The sequence below is a fragment of the Condylura cristata genome, unplaced genomic scaffold (genome assembly GCF_000260355.1).
Source record: "Condylura cristata isolate star-nosed mole 26May11 unplaced genomic scaffold, ConCri1.0 scaffold00016, whole genome shotgun sequence".
In the NCBI taxonomy this organism is placed as follows: Eukaryota; Metazoa; Chordata; class Mammalia; order Eulipotyphla; family Talpidae; genus Condylura; species Condylura cristata.
The window spans coordinates 5,735,910-5,753,638 of NW_004567117.1; positions in this window are offsets into that span (position 1 = coordinate 5,735,910).

The window sequence follows — 17,729 nt, forward strand, 5'->3', positions numbered from 1 at the left end:
GGCCGCGGCTGCCAACACCGCCCGCGGCGGCTTCGCTGGCGCGCGTTGGAGCAGGGAGGCGGTTCCCCCTCTCCCGCCAGGCCCAGCCGCGGCTCCCGTTTCTGGACGCGCTTCCGGGCGGGTGGCGTGCGTGGGGCTGCGCCTCAGCCAGAAGTTTGTCCCGGGTCACCGCCGTTAGTTTGCGAAAGCGGCGGGCCGGGGCGGCGGCCGGCGGCCCCCAGGGCGCGGCCGGGCTGCTCCATCCCACGCCGTGGAGTTACGGAGCTGGGCCAGCGGCGCCCCACAGTCTCAGGGCCCGTGGAGCCCCGAAGCTGCCCCGAAAGGCGGTCCGGCTGACTCCGAAGGGCATCGGGCTTCAAGCCGCCAGGCGAACGAAGTTAGCCGGCGCCCAGGGAAGGAGCGGGAGTTGCCGGCGCCTGCACCCCGCCGGCGCGCAACTGGATGGTGCACCCCGAAACCATAGGGGCTCCAGCCTCCTGCGCCCGGCGCCGGCTAGGCAGGACGACGCCAGTACCCTCGTGGTGCCCCCACTGTCGCGGGTGGGCCTGGAGCGAGGTGCGGGGAGTGTTTGGGAGGTGGTGACCACACCGAAATGAGGGCTTGACAGTAACCTGTGATTTCTGTACCTGATGCAAAATACGGAGAAACCGGGGAGGAGAGAGGAAATGAGTCAAATAATGTCTCCATGTAGTAAATTGACCACTTTGACTCTTAGATGGCGGTTTTTTGTTTTTCGGTTTTTTTTTTTTAATAGTAAAAAGCGACCAATATTCCAGTAAAATAATTCACTTTGTGTAAGTGTGGGGGGGGGGTGGCAGGGGGAATGTGCCCCTTTCTTCTTTCTCAGAATAAGTGCTTGAAGCCAGGTGGACACATGGCCTAGCAAACTGGACACAGTAGAAGCCTGGAAAGAGGTTAGCACTGTGCAGTAACACAGCCAAGGCAAAATCTATGATGTAGATGTACCCTGGAGCTTTCCTGAACCGTTTCATGTAGTGCTTATAAAGGTCTAAAAAATACCAGTACATCCTTGCCTCCTCAACCTTGTCTCCAGTGGACCCGGGAACAGACAGAAGATGTTACAGCTGGCATCCTCCTCCCAGGGTGAATTTGGGCAACAGAGGACTTGGGTATCCCAACCCATAATTCCCCTTTCTTGAGGAATTCCACTTAATAGATCCTTATCAGAAGTGCTCTTTTAAAGGCTCTGTATTAATCATTGACTTCTTAATATGACCTACATCATTCTCTCCTCCCAAATATGTACTTATTGAGCCTTATCTTTAATTGCAAAACGAACATTTGAATTATGAGAGGGGAACGGTGTTTCCTACGTGGAAAAGGTCAGAAAGTGAGGATGGTCCAATCTGCAGTCAGGGCTTTTCATTTTGTTGAAATCTTGCACTGTGATGGAGCTCAAATTTGCTTGTTTTCTTTTTCTTTTTGAAAGGTAATGTGCTTTCCAATTGAGCTTTCATGCCAGTAGGTATATATAGGTAAAAGTCAATTCAGACATTTCCTTCTTTCAGTTGGGTGAAAAAGTTAATATTAGGGTAGGAGTTCATTTGAAAAGTATGTTAATTCCTTAAACAGTTATTAAGGTCATCCTAAATGTCAGGCACTATGATATGTGCTGGAGGTTGTCACACACTGGCCGCCCCCTAGCCCCAGAAACAGACATTGAAGAAGGGTTAAGTGCAACTGATTTTTATCAGGGAAATAACCCCAGAAAGCAGTTCAAAATGAATGGGAAAGTAAAACAAAAGGACAAGAAAAAAGTTCAGTCAGCAGGTTACCTCTGTGGGCAATGGGGACTCAATCCCCTCAGAATTTTAGGAAGAACATATAGAATAGCCTTAGAGCTGGAGCACCCAGGGGCAAGGAAAAGTATAAGTCTGCTTAGGGGGTGTCAGGAATATTATCTCTGTTGTCTAAACATTGCTGTGTTAAGCCTACTTTACCCTTATAAACCAGCAAGCCACATTTTGAATAGTGATGGGGTTTTTGCCAGCAGCTCCATCACTCGAAATTCATGTTTATTTATTTCATCTTACAGGTAGCTGGTCAAAGCAGCATTGAGCTTTGGAAGGCCTTTATTGAAAATGAATGGATTGAACTTCCTCTAAAGAAGAGAAGCTCTAAGAATACCCCTGGGAGGACACTTGTTTTGACTTTATTCAACAGTGAGGATTTTTTTTCATTTTATTCCAACCACATAATGCTCCTGTCTCTCTGGGGAGACTAGTGACATTTGCAGGATGTTTGGTCACAGTTAGAGCTGCTCTCTGGCCAGCTCCTAACATTGGCGGGCTTGGGGACAAAAGCACAAATGGACAGTTATCATATGACTAAGTATTTCAAAGTTATTACTCAAGCTAGCACATTTCTGTATAATAAATTATATGTTATATCTTCCTACAATGGTAACAATAGGAATAGTTTTCATAAGACAAAAGCCTACAAAATATCAGACTGATGATATCATTATGCATATCTAGACTTCCTACTGATAGTCTAACTATATAGATGAGTTGTTTTAAGATGGCATACATACATAATTGATATTTTATTATGTTTCCATAAAATTGATTTTCCTCTTTATTTTAGTAATCATTGATAGATTGTTAGGCTCAGGATTGATACATAGTTTGTGTCCCTGTGACAGCAGTGATCGGAAGCTATGCTGGTCAGTGTGGAGTTCTTCCCTATGCTTCTGTCCGTTTTGTTCCTCGATGGCACTGCTATTGTAAGGATGCAATGGTAGCTCGAAGCCACCATGTTGAATAGCACAAATAAAGAGTATTTCCATTGTTGCTGAAAATTCTGTGAAACAACCTAATAAAGGAATTTTTAAAATCAGAAAACTTAATTTACTTTCTTGTAGTTGTTAAAATCTACTTTTATTCTAAATGATTCAGTTATCTATTGGTATTAAAATGCCTAATATACAGATTATGATTATGAATAGCAATGTTTAAATAAAATATATTCATGAAACACTTAAAATTTTATTTTATTATTTTGAAAATCCAATTAAACTTTATTAATGTTTTTAATAAATAGAAACCTATTAACAAGTTTGCTTGCAGTGTCCACTACTTGTCATTGTAAAATCCTATTCACATATCACATGTATCGTTATGGACCCAAATGGGGACATTTCACTAGTCACTCAAAAACCAAAGACTGAACAGGAAGAATTTCCACAAAGAAAATTTGATTCCAGATGGCTACTACCGGGAGTATCTCTAAGTCTTCAGCTAAAAAAACAATTAGGGGGCCCTCCCTGGTGGTGCAGCGGGTTAAAGCACTGCACTAAGAAACTTAAGCCACTTCCGCATTAGTTCGATCCCGGCCTGCCCCGGAGGAGATCCACATGGAGAGGCAGACCTCTCCTGACCCGCCCGCTGCTCCCCTCAGCAGTGTACTTCGTCGATCTGCCTGTTCTGCTCCCCACTCTGTCTCTGGTGAATCCTCTCACCCTCCGCACCTCTGGCCTGTACCCCAGTTCTGTATGAATAAATAAATCTTAAAAAAAAAAAAAAACAATTAGGACTCGCCATTTGAAGGTGCATATAAAGGGTAGGGGCTTCTCCTGCAAGACAGGGGAGGTGCCAACTGGTCTTTGCTAACTGGTGCTATGGGTGTTTCATTCTAGAACATCTCCTTTTTCTTAAACTGGGTCTCTAACGAGCCCTAGATGGTATCTGTGAGATTCAGGTGTTCCCAATTACCTTGGAAAAATCAGAACTCTCCAAAAATTATTAAAGTTGTGTGTCTCCCACCTAAACTGTTGTGCCTTATACATGCTAACTAAAATCACAGTTTACTAGTGACCTTGTAGAAAAGAGCAGTGCTTCAAAGGCACTGTGCATGGGGGGGGGGGTGAGGTAAGCAGCCCTCTTTTGATGTTTACCGTTATAACTGCATGTTTCCTATTTTTACCTGATATTCAGTTTTGCAAAGTATTCCTCAACGCCCATGTTTACCTATGTGTGAATATTATACCAGTGTGTAACTACCAGAAAACAATTGATTGGAACACAAAAGAGAAGCAAGAAAATTGCCTAATGGGAGACACTACTCATTATAAAACTGATATTCTTGCTATTGGATAGGAAGGGTTTGATTTTTAATTAATTTAACCTTTTTAGTAAAGCCCCTCTGCATTACATCATCAATACACCTAGGAGTGTCCATAGTGTCCTACTATGTCAACAACACTGCACCCCCAAACTTGCAGAATGTTATTTTAAGGACTTTGCAGGGTCCCACCTAGCTGGTTGTCTGAGCAGAATTGCTGACTGTCCTTAGGCAGTGATGGTATCTGATATCTGTCCAATCCCCATCAAACTAATTAAAGTCAAACATGATTTACAAAAGAAAAGTGACCCAACTATAAACCATCCCTACCTATCAGATTTTACATGCAAATGTTATATCATATTTAGAGGTTCATGACTTGCAAAAAGTTCCTAATCCATCAAAGATGTTCATCACACCTACCAAAATGCATAGTCAAAAAAAAATTCTTTTAAATACTAGTCAGGGTCACTGACTCAGGGCTATTGTGCCTGACCCTGCAGGAAAGGAAGAGATTGTCATTGTTTTCTTCTCTGGGTCCTGATTCTATGCTTATTTCCCATTCTTAGAGGCTGTTTGATATCACAACAGCATATTTTGAGATAACGAATGGAAAGTATAAATAATCACCCTTATATGTTTCCACAATGATATATTCTCTTTCATTTATCAAAGATAGCATGCTGTGGAACAAAAAGAACAGGAAGGAAAAAAAGAAGGGAGGGAGGCAGACAGGGAGGGAAGAAGGAGAAAAAGGAGTCAGAAACAGTGTCCAACTTGGTTGAGTTCCAACTATGTGAGTTACATGAGTTAATTCCACTTCCTAGTCTGTAGATATGGTGTTACATCCAAAAGCTCTGTGTGAACTTGGAGGCACTGAGCCCTGGTACTGAGCACTAGCAAAGGTCTCTGCCCAGTGTTTTTCTTTACCATGGGGCCCCTGGCAGCAGCAGGAACTTGGAAAACCACCTTGGTCTGCAGACCTGAGCACTTACCACTAGATGCTCAGACAGGAGAGGACCACATAGGACTTCACTTGACAGCTTCACTCATTTTTGAATGTACATACAGGAAATCGGGTAGAAAATAATGAAACTGAAAGCATATTATTAGCTTTTCACAGGGGCCAGAAGAAACCAGGTCATTTAAACTTTCACCAGTGAAGTCCTCTTCTCACAGACACAGAAGAAAGAATGAGGACAGGTGGCATATTTTTGCAGCTGATCTTATCCTACCTAAAGTTGAAACTGTCACTGACCAAAGGCAAAGCTCATGCAATCATAGTTCAAAGCGACTTTTGTAGAAAGGCTTAAATCGGTAGGATGAATTTTTAGATGCCCCAGGAATTCTTTCTCGTGGCCTAATTAAAAGGGGGAGGTAATAAGTTTAAATTCTTTGCTTTGCCTACATTACCCTCAGAATATAAATTAATCTCCTGAAATGTTGATAGTAAAGCAACTTATTTGCATGTTCTTTTTAAAAATCCTAACCCTTGTCTGCATGTCATTGGGCAAGTCACTTAATCTCTCTGTACTCATGTTTCTTATCTGTAAAACAAAGGCCATAATGGCAGCAACCTCACCCTCATGGAGTTGTTAGAAATGAATGAGATAATAATGTGAGGTGCTTAGAACAGTTCCTGGCACATCATTAATGATATTTAAGTTGTTATTAACCACTGATTCTAAAAATAAATATTAGAGAAACTACGATGGACAAAGTTCTGTGCTGGGGTTCACTGCAGGTGGAGCTGGGATCGAAATATCTAATTAGACCCAGTTATCATTTAGACAAAAAGAACTTCAAGTTTCTCCCTTTCTCTTTAGACTCTTCTTTCTGGGCATAGGAGCTTATATCAGCCGCCAGCTCCAACACCAGAGTTTAGCCCAGAGAGCACACAGTTTATTGTGGCAGGTTCACCCTCTTTGCTCTCCTGCAAAATGAGAAGAATATTTTTTGTCCTGCTTACTCCATTGTATTGTGAAAGAGTCAGTGACCCCATGCTCATGGGATTTCTTTATAAACAGCACCTCAATTACTAGACTTTTATTGTGTTAGTGCCTTTTTTTTTCTTTTTAACAGATTGGATTAAAAGCTTGCAATTTGCAAATCAGTTATATTTTTATAAAAAGAACCATTTCTGAAGGAAATGTTTCCTCTCTTGCTATTTCAGGTAAAGTGATTTGCTCAAAAAATTCCCCTACCTAGTCATGGATCAGTAGCTAGGTGGATCCTACATGCCCATCTCACTAAACTAGAAACATAGTTATTCCAGCTGTGTCCAAACCCGTTTTCCAGGTACAATGTATAAAAGAAGTACCTGCCAAGTATCTCATCAGGCAATGGTGTGATTTCAAGAATGTGTCCCATCTGTTGGAGGTTTGTATGCTCTTTGCGGAAGGACTCCTGGTGACGTGGCTGCCCTTTATGTGGGCGGGACACCAGGAAGGCTTTATACCAAGAAGGGAAACAGGTCAGGCTGTACCCTTTCCTTCTCTTGCATCCTGAACTAAGGGAAACAACTACCTACACAAAAGCACTCCTCTGACCAGAATAGCCTGTCTGCCTGGGCCCTGGGGGATAGGGCAGCTTTTTCCTGTCTGGAAGTAGGGCTCCATCTACACATCAGCTGTAACAACACACACACACACACACACACACACAGTAGCAGCAGCAGCAGCAGCAGCTCTAAGTTGTTTCATCCAATAGGAAAAATAAAAAGAAAGGAAATTTGACATATGAATATGTTATTAGAGCCCTCTGGTGGTCACTGTAATTCACTCTACTTTTGTTTAATGCACGAAGAAATCCTAGAAGAAAATGTGTTCTGTGGATCTCTATTTGGGATTGGAGAGTTTTTGTGATCTGCTGATTTCTTGTGAGAGTCAAATTCCACTTTCCTGTCTGAATCACAGGCAGGCAACAGCTTACAGCAGCCGCTACTTTCCACATGAGGCTTCATCCCTGCCCCCCCTACCCCTGAGACTTTGAGTATATATTTTATATTATTTCTTGTGTCTTTGATGAGACAATTCTCTCTCAGAACATAATTTGGAGTGTTAGTCAGATTTTCCAAAACTCAGGATGGAAATCATAGAACTTTATCATGTTCCCATGGATTCTTGTTTCCTTTTTATCTTACTTTCTTCAAAACAAATCCTTTGAAGTTAAAAGTTCTGTTTCTTAAGGCTCTGCTTGGCCAATAGTATTAATAAGTGTTATGCTAATAATGTCATTCCTACCTTGGATTGAAGTATTGCAACAATGGTATCCTAGGTGTTGTGATAGGTAATAAAGCTCAGTTTCCACTAAACTATGAGAAAACATTTCATTGCTGACATCAAAGAAAAGCTTGTCTTTACTTTCTCTTCATCTTTGATATTTTAAGGTTCCCAAATGTTGCATTTTGAGTTGGAGTTGAAAATTTCTAGATAGTCATTACCATCAAAATGAGACAAACAGTAGTGGCAAACATTCAAATCTATCTCAATACAGTCATAACTTGTTTTACAGTACTTTGTTTTATTGCACTTTGCAGAAATTGTGTTGTCTTAAACTGAAGATTTGTGGTTACCCTATGTCAGCCAACACTATTAGTGGCATTTTCCAATAGTTTGTTTTCCTTCATGTCTTTCTGTCACATTTTAGTAATTCTCCCAATATTTTAAACCTTTTCATTATTATTATATATGTTTTGGAGACCTGTGATCAGTGATCTTCTGCTTTTCTTTTGTTATTATATTCGGGAGTCACAAACTGAACCCGTGTAAGATGGTAAATTAATCAGCAAATAGGTGTTTGTTGCTCTCCAAACTGACTATTCTCCTGTCTCTCTCTCTCTCTTTTTAAGTCTCCCTATTCCCTGAGATATGATAATGTTGAAAGTAAGCAAATACCAAATGTTCAATGACCTCTAAGTTTCAAGGGCATGAGAGCCTCACATCTTTCACTTTCAATAAAAAATTAGAACTGACTTGATTTAGTAAGGAAGGCATGTTGAAAGCAGAAAAGGACGGAAAGCAAGCCAATAGTTAGCCAAGTTATAAATGCAAATGAAAAGTTTTGGAAAGAAATTAAAAGTTCTATTCCAGTGAACACATGAATGATAAGAAAGTTGATGTGGAGAAAGTTTGAGTGATCTGGATAGAAGAGAAATCAGCTACAATATTCCCTAAGCCGAAGTCTAATCCAGAGCAAGGTCTTAACTCTGCTTAGTTCTATGAATCTGTGAGAGGTGAGAAAATGGCAGGAAAAAAAAAAATTGAAGTTAGCAAGGTCATGAAGTTTAAGGGCAGAAGTCATCTCTAAAACATAAAAATGCAAGATGAAGGCCGGGGCTAAAGACACAGCACTATCACGCTATCACCAGCTACTGCCAGAGGAGTTCAATCCTCAGCCAGGGAGCTTGCCCACATGGCACAGTAGACCTCTCCTGTCTGACTGCTGCTCCCCTTGGCAGTGTGTTTCAGTAGATCTACTTGTTCTGCTCCCTGCCTTCTCTGGTGAATCCTCCCAACCCCCATCCCTTTTGCCCAGTTCATGTATGCATAAACAAGTAAATCTTTAAAAACAACAACAACAGCAAGGTGAAACAGTAAGTGCTGATGTAGAAGCTGAAGCAAGTTATTCAGAAAATGTGGCTAATATAATTGATGAAGGTAGCTATACTTAACAGTGAATTATCAATAAAACAGTCTTCTACTAGGAGATATCATCCAGGATTTTCACAGCCACAGAGGAGAAGGCATGCCAGTCTCCAAGCTTGAAAGGATAGACTGACTTTCATGGAAGGAGCTAAGGTAACTGGTGACTTTAATTTGAAGCTAATTTTCATTTATCATTCCCAAAATCCTAGGGTCTTCAAGAATTATTCTAAATCTACTTAGCCTATAAATTAAACAAGAAGTCAGGATGACAGTACAACAAGATTTATGGACTATTTTTTAAATTTATTTATCTATGCATAAAAGAACTGGGGTACACCCCATGTTTATTGCTGCTTTATTGGAAAAATATGGAAGCAGCCCAAATGCTCAAAAGTAAATGACTGGATAAAAAAGATGTGGTACATATACACAATGGAATATTACTCAGCAACCAAAAAAGAGAAACACATGTCTTTTGCAGCAACTTGGATGGAGCTGGAAAAGATCATGCTTAGTGAGATAAGTCAGAAAGAGAAAGAAAAACACCGGATGGTTTCACTCATAGCAGGAGTATAATGGACCAGGTGAGAAAATAACAAGAATAATGAACAGCCATATACCAGAGACATTTTGTGGGGGTGGAGTGGGGAATGGGATCAAAAACGGGGGTGGGGTGGGGAAGGAAGTGCACGGGATTGTGGTGATGGCACACGGGTGACTTGGTGATGGGAAACCCGCGGGAATTACAATTGAGATGGGAAAAAAATGTACAAAATGATGTAAAAATAAACTGTGGAAAAATAAAAAAAAAAAAAAGAACTGGGGTACAGGCCAATGGCAATGGTGCTGGGTGGGAGGAGCTGAGTGGATTCACCAGAGATAGAGTGGGGAACAGAACAGGCAGATATACTCTGCTGAGGGGAGCAGCGGGCAAGACAGGAGAGGTCTGCTGTGCCACGTGGGTCAGTCCCCTGGCTGGGGATTCAACTCATGTTGCAGTGGTTAGCAACAGCTAACCCCTTGTGCCACCTGAGAGGCCCAGAGAAGTATTTTGTAAATAGAAGAGTCAGTGGATGTGAGAAAACCATTGTTGTGTTATTTTAAGGAATTGCCATAGTCACCCCAAACTTCAACAGCCACCACCCTGATCAACATCAACATCAACATCAAGGCAAGACTCTAACCCACAAGTTGAAGGCTTCCATGATAGATTAAAAAAAAATTTAGAAGAATTTAAGATTTTTTAGTTATTAGTTAAACTCTTTTTTAAACATAATGCTATTGAATACATAATATACTATAGCATGATATAAAGACAACTTTTATATGTACTGGAAAAAAACAAACAAACTAACAAAAAGCCTGTGACTAGCTTTATGGCAGAGGTCTGGACCTGAACCTGTAATACCTCTGAGGCGTGCCAGTGTGCTTTGTGAGCTAACATTTACTGAAGACTTATCTAAGCAAAACATTTTACTAGGGTATTTAAACAGTGAAAGACAGTAAGTTTATTAGAACCCATTGTAGAGACGAGAAATAAAACTTATAGAATGACAGATTCTCATAAAGCCAATAATACAATTTGGTTGTAGTAATTTGATTGCTTGAGGGTAGAACTGTGCTTTTATAGTGAATATTCTAATTTCCAGAATTCTTTCACTCAGCTACATTTTCCATCTTCATCGTTGTCTCTTTTCCTACCATAAATTCTTCACTAGGCTGTTTATTTTGCATCTACCTACCTCACACTGCACCAGTCTTTGTTGCTGTGATGAGCTAAAAGACCTCATCCATGTTTACCTTTTCCTTCCAGTGGTATAAGTTAGGACTAAGAACACCTTTAGTAACAGAGAATGCAACTTACACTAGAATATACAACAATGACTAAGGGCACAGGATCCAGTTGCTCATTGCCTGAATTCAAAGCCCAGCTTCTTCACTCTTCACTAAGGAATGTAGGTAAAGTTCACATTAGCTTTGAATGCTACAAGCTACAAAAATCATAGTTTGACTAGAATTCAAACTAAGTGCTTGAAAGTGCTAAACAGTAAGTTACCATTCTGTAGTGCCTCAAACAGAGCTAGGTACATGTGAGACACAGCAGGCTGTCATCCAGGACCCAAGTTCTTCACATCTGCCTGTTCATTCTCGGCCTGGCAAAGTGTAAGGGCTTCCATCTGCATTCCACTCAGAAAGGCAAGTAGGGGAAATGATCTCTTCTTGTGGGCTTTTTCTTTTATTTGGGAAGGGAAGACCTCTTATAGTACTTTCTCATACAGATCAGCAGCAAAATCATGTCTTATCGACAATTTGGCCTTCCACAGTGGCTGGGAAATTAGTCATATATTTTCTATTCTCTCCAATTGATGAAGGCAGTAGAAAAATGTGTTTGAGACTGACTGCTGAGCAGACACACCTTATGTACCACCTAACTCCTATCCCATCTCTTCGTCTTCCTAATTTTATTGGAACTAATGTATATGGAACTAACGTATTTACTCAGTGTCTGGGAACCATACTCTTGCTTTAGGGATCAGGGGTCCTATTGGGCTGCAGGCAGGAAGATTAGTTAAGATTTGTTTATATAGCTGAGGAGCCTCCTGTTCAAGATACCCTTTCTACAGTTAGTCGAAGTAATTGCTGCTCACCCACTCTGTGATCAGTTGGAACTCCCCATCAGCTTCATAGTACCCCTTGATTGCCTCTCCATTTATTTTCTTAGAGATCTACTCTAATTTAGAATCATAAAATAATTATTTGATTTAAATATAAGTAGAGAAACAGAGACCATCTGAAGACTGAGAAAAACCTGAATGATACCTGACAAAGCTTTGACAGAAGGTGTCTGTGTTGCATGACATCAGCAGAGCTAAGATTGGGGACACCGTGCTGGAGAAGGACTTTGTGTGACAATGTAAATAATGAGTTATGGAGCACTCCACACTTTCTTCCACTTCTAATATATATATATGTTAAAAAAAAAAAAAGGAGATAAGGCCAGAAACATTTATCAGCTAGAACATTAACAATCAGGAACTTCCCCTCCAAGAAGAAGATGGAAAATTCTTCTCCAAGGAATCTGACCAGACAAGAGATGACACATATACTCTAAAATTAAAAATTTCCCGGTAAGATGACTCAATAGCCAATCAAGTCAACAAGCCTAAACAACATGTTGGAACTCCCTATCAGCTTCATAGTGCTTCTTGCTTTTTTCTCCATTTATTTGTTTAGAGACAACTGAAGTGTAATTTAGAATCATAAAATAATTCTTTGCTTTAAATATAAGCAGAGAAACAGACCATCTGAAAACTGAGAAAAACCTCAAATATGGGACAAATTTATAATACACAGAAAAAGCCAATAGTGGATATTGTAGAAATATATAAAAACTTGAAAAAAATACCCATTACATGCTCAGAGTGATGAGATGCTATAGAAAGAGTAAATAATAATTCTTAGATATAAAAAAAATAGCAGAAATTATAGACTGAGTACAAAGGATAGAAAATAAATTTGGTGAATTTCATCCCCAAAGTGGAATGAAAGAAAAGGAAATGAAATATAAGACAGAAAATTAAGAGGAAAAAAAAAAGAAGGAAAAGAAGGCCAGGAACATTTATCATCTAGAAAATGAAATTGCAGTGGGAAAGAACAAAGAAAAAATCTAGAAATAGGCCAAGAAAAATTTCCAGAAATTAAAGACTTGGGTCTCTGGACTAAAGAATCCCTTGAGTGACTAGAATAAGAGAAGAAAATAGATACAGACCAGGTCACTCTTGTCAGAAGGACAAGAAAAGATTCAACAGGTTTTCAGGGAGGAAAATGACCAGAAAAACACCATGTTTTGAATGACTTCAGACTTCTCAACAGCACTCAGAAGACTAGAAAACAGGAGAACAGAACCTTCACAATTCTAAAAGAAGACTGTTCCCTATCTGTAATGATCTGATACAATAAGTACATGTGTGAGGGTGAAATAAAAGCATTTTCAAAAAGAAATTCCTTCTAGGAAACTACTAAGATATGTTCAACCCAAGTAGGAAAACAAACCAAGTATTAAAAAGGCATGGAATTGGGCAAATGAGGAATTCAACCCAGAAATGGCAGTGAGAATTCCTGGGTCACTGTGCAGGGTAACCTTAGCATGGCAACTATGGAGGAGACCCAGAAAAGGTAGATTGAGTCAGGAGGTCCATGAGAGAAGGGTCCTAGAAAATGAAACCAATCAAAAGTTTAATATATGCAAATGCTGAGAGGATAATCAGATATGTCTGAGCAGATTTTGGAATTGAATTAATTGTAGAAAATAATTAGAAAATCAAACCAGTGAAAAATGTCCATTGTCAGGTCTCAAAGGTTGTGCTCATAGGATGTAACATGTCTCACTTGTGAACAGCAATGTGGCTGTTATAGCTATGCTACCTGTAAACATTTATTTGATCAAAATTTGAGCTTGTGAGAGTATGGGAGCACAGAAGGGTGGTGTTCTGCTCTCTGGGGGTAGTGGGTTGGGTGCTGAAGGGTGATGAAGAAAGCTAACTCATCTAGGGAGACAAAAACAAAGTCTGATCTTGACAATATACAGCCATGACACTTAGAAACATGAAGGTAAATATTAAGGAAAAAATGACCAATCGAATGTAAAGTGATTTCACCTAAGAATAAGAAATGTGTATGAGTTTATGTTTGTGTTGTTATAGTGTGCTCATGTTGATAGATTTTGTTCATATATAACAATACAACTATAAACTAAATTTCTCAAGTCAACTAAACTGCCAAACAATTTTTGGCATGGGGTGGGGGGAAATAATTGTTTCCTAAACCTTATTTATTTTTTGTCCCTTAGATTATGCAACTTGCCCCAATTCTAAACACTTACACACTGAGTTTGGGGAAAATTCCCACAACAAATATAAATATAAAACTCTGACCCACAATTTGCAACAACATGACCAGAAAACCAGTCTATTATCTAGTGTAACCAGCCCAGGAATCCAACCTACTCTGAGTCAGACTTGTAGGAAACCAGACCATATAGTAGCAATCAATCCTAAATACCCAGGACTAGATCAGTAACTGACAACTTCCTAATTTTTGTACTTGCTTCCAACTTTGGACCAACCAAGCAAAGCCAGTCATGCACCCTGACTGATCACATAGAATGTCTCTTTCTGGTTAGATCACTTACAACCAGCTCCCACATGCCCCCATTCTCCCGGCAGAGCATATATGAGACTTCCTGTTACTCTATAAAATTTCCCACAGCTTTGTCCGTCTTTGAGTACCTGCAGACACAAGTGTGTCAGTTCGCCCCTTGCTACATGCAGCAAGACCTTAAATACACTTGCTTGTCCTCATTTGACTGGTCTGCATTTGCTTCAACATACAATTTTGCAGCACTGCAATTTTTCAAAGATTTAAAAGCCATTTTATCTGCAAGAATTAATGTCAGTGAAACAAATGACCCAAGGACCAGACTTCTTGACAGTCCCTCAAATTCATTCATTCACATAGTGATGGAAGAAACAAAGATCAACTAGATAAGCTGAGTATTTCACTTTATTGAATTTAATAATATTAGAGTTTTTTTAAATTCAGATAATCTAGATAGATATTAGATAGCTGAATTACAACTATATGCACACTTAAGCAAATGAATGCAATTTTAAAAAGCAAGTTGTCAAAAAGACAGATCATATTAATGTTATATTTCTATACTTTTCATTTTACATTTTCTCTTAAATTGCCCAATTTAAATTTTCTTACTTAACTATCTTGGCATATGTCTAAAACATACTTTATTTCCCCTTGAAGTCTCTTCTGTTTACTACTACAAATATAATGTTAAACGTATTTTATCTAAACAATATTCTCTTCATTGTGCCTTAGAACTGAATTGAAGATGTCCTATGAAGGGGCACATATTTGATTATGAAAAATTATCTCATTGAAAATAAGTCGTTTTCATGATATAAATCCAAGAAAGCAATAGAAATTAAAGTTGGAAAAAGATGTATTCACTAGAAAACTGCTGTGTGTACATAGTGAACTAGTTTTTAGCAAGATTCAAATAATGCAATCAATTGAAATTTGACTAGTCTATGGGGTTGATAAAGGCATGTAGGATGTATGAATAATAACTGGAAATCTGTTGTGGACATGAGGTTATTAAGTCTGTCTCCTGCTGCTTTCAATATGATAGTGAAAACTATTATTAAATAACTGATTTTATAGCAACTGTTAAAATTATTTGACCAAAGCATAAATTAAAGTCTATGATTGATGCAAATGTATGTCTTAACATGTATAACACTAATTTAGTTTCCTTTCTTATTTTAAAATAACCACTTAGAGAAAAGACCAGTGATTACCAAAATAAGAGCAAATTAATAAGGTTGCCAGGAAGTCTTCACAGAAGTCTGAGACAGTAAATATGACTTTGCTTTTCAAACACAAAATCCCACAATTGTCAGTATTCTCTTCCCTAGCTGAGTGCATATAGCTGACATTAGCAGTAGTGGGCTGACATGTGGGATTCTGAGGAACAGTTGAAGGGCATAAATGATGGGTCTGCTCTCCCAGAGCCGTCTGTGTTATGCACAGATGTGTGGAGGGTGGGCTTACATCTGGAAGATGGAACTGTAACTGATTGACCAACTGGTGTTGGTTAACCTTTCTAGACTTTGTTTCTCCCCACATCATTTCTTCCTTAGCAGCCCTTGAAATAAAGGCCATTAAACTAGAAAAGAAAAAAGCTGTTTAGCAAATGAAAGAAATCTCATTGAATATCCCTTGCAATATATCTTGATGCATTTTAGATAGATTCTCAGGCCCAAACCTGGTCTGAGAGTCTCTGAGGCTGGATTTTTGGGCTAGTGGCTTTTTTTTTTTTTTAAAAGATTTATTTATTTGTGCATACAGAACTGGGGTACAGGTCAGAGGCTCAGGGGCGGTGAGAGGCTTCACCAGAGACAGAGTGGGGAGCAGAACAGGCAGATCCACGAAGTACACTGCTGAGGGGAGCAGCGGGCGGGTCAGGAGAGGTCTGCCACGCCATGTGGTCACCTCCGGGGCAGGCGGGAATTGAACTCATGCAGAAGTGGCTTTAGATTCTCAGTGCTGTGCTTTAACCCGCTGCGCCACCAGGGAGGGCCGGGCTAGTGGCTTTTTTTTCTCGTTTTTGTCCAGCTTATCATTTGTATTTTGACTTTTTAAATGGCCCTTTGATTTCTAGTAGCCTTTTTGAAATTATTCATGTCATACAATCCACCTATTAAAGTGTACAATTCAATGGTGTTTAGTATATTTACAGTGGTAAAATACATTGCCACAATCAATCTGAAAACACTTTGCAACCCAAAAAGATACTCACATTCCATCCTTTCAGCCCTAAGCACTTACTAGTCCATGTTGTTTCTCTAACTATTCATTGAGCTTTTTGTACTCTCAATTTTATGTCACTGAATTTATCCCGTTTTATCATAGCTTCTATGTTTTGAGTCTTAGTTTAAAATCTATCTTTACTTTCAAGTTGTAAAGGAACAGCTCTTGATTTCTTTTAATACACATACAGCTACATTTTTTACATAATTTAGTCCTCTGGTGATTAGGTGCTATGTGGATTTGAGCAGCAGTAATATTGGCCTACAATATCACACTTAGTAATCCACAAAAAGTAAACACTTATGTTTAGGATAGGGTAATTTTAAAGGATATTTTGGAATATGTACAATTTATAAAGAGAATATTCTAAGGAGCATAAAATGTATTGATGGTTTCTCTAGATGTCATATTGTTACAAGGCAACCCAGTGTGAACTGTGCTGCCTGCCTGTGGGTCCTCACCCCTGCACTTAAAATTTAATTGAACTGCAGGCACACACAAAAAGGGTCAATAATAGGTTTATTTACAAAAAGGGAAAGGAAAAGGAACAACTCCGGGAAAGAGAGAGAGATACAAGGTAACTAGAACATCATACCAGCTCAGCTGACTTGGAACTCAAGTAACACACTGATAGCCACCAGCCACTGGGTCCCAAGAGAGAGAGAGCACGTAGAAAAAGGCCCCCTGTGCAGACATATCTCCCAAAGTCCCACCCTTGGGTTCTCGCAGTTCTCTCCCTGGTACTCCTGGGAGTTGTAGTTTTCAATCACTGGAGTAGGGGGTGGAGTCCAGAAAGCTGGAGTAGGGGGTAGAGTCCAGAAAACTCTGCAGAGTTCCTTTAGGACATCCTTTCCCCCTAACAATATAGCCTGAGGTTTGTTTTTTGTTCTGTTTTTGTTTGTTTGTTTGTTTGTTTGTTTTAATTTAACCTGTCTAATGACCTTCTGAGGATGTTTGTAAAAATGATGATTAATAAAAACCACCTGACTACTGAAACTAAATTTCTGAGAATGGGATCCCGGACTCTGTATTGCTTAAAATCTTGAAAACATGTGATGCAGGCATTATATTATTCTTCACTAAGCTTGTTCTTTCAGAACTTCTCCAGATGCTGTGGTTTCCTGTCATTTATTTGCCAATCCCTGAGTTTTGGCCCAAACTCAGTTTGCCTGATTCTCACTGACGTACAGTGACTGCTAAGGAAATATGGAGCATGATTATCCTCCCAGTTCTGAATTCCATTGGTCTACCGAAAACCAAGATTCAGTGAACTCTTTTGGAAATTTGTTCAAGTTCTTGTTTCATGTTGATCTAGCAGTTTATTAATTTCCCCCCAAAAGTGCTATTAAGCCATTGCTCCCCAAGTGGGGTTAGTGATGTTGAATGTTAACCTAATAAGATGCTACTTAATTTCGATCTGAGATATATCTGAGATATAGCTCAAGATCACCTTGTTAGGTCCATTTGGATTCTATCATTCAAAATGTCTGTGTCTCTCCCAGCTCATGTCATACTTGAATTTGAGAGACAAAACATTTCTGGCTTGACTGAAGTTATTAATAACCATGTCAAATGAAAAAGATCACAGGCAGATCTGTCCCTCTGGATAAACAA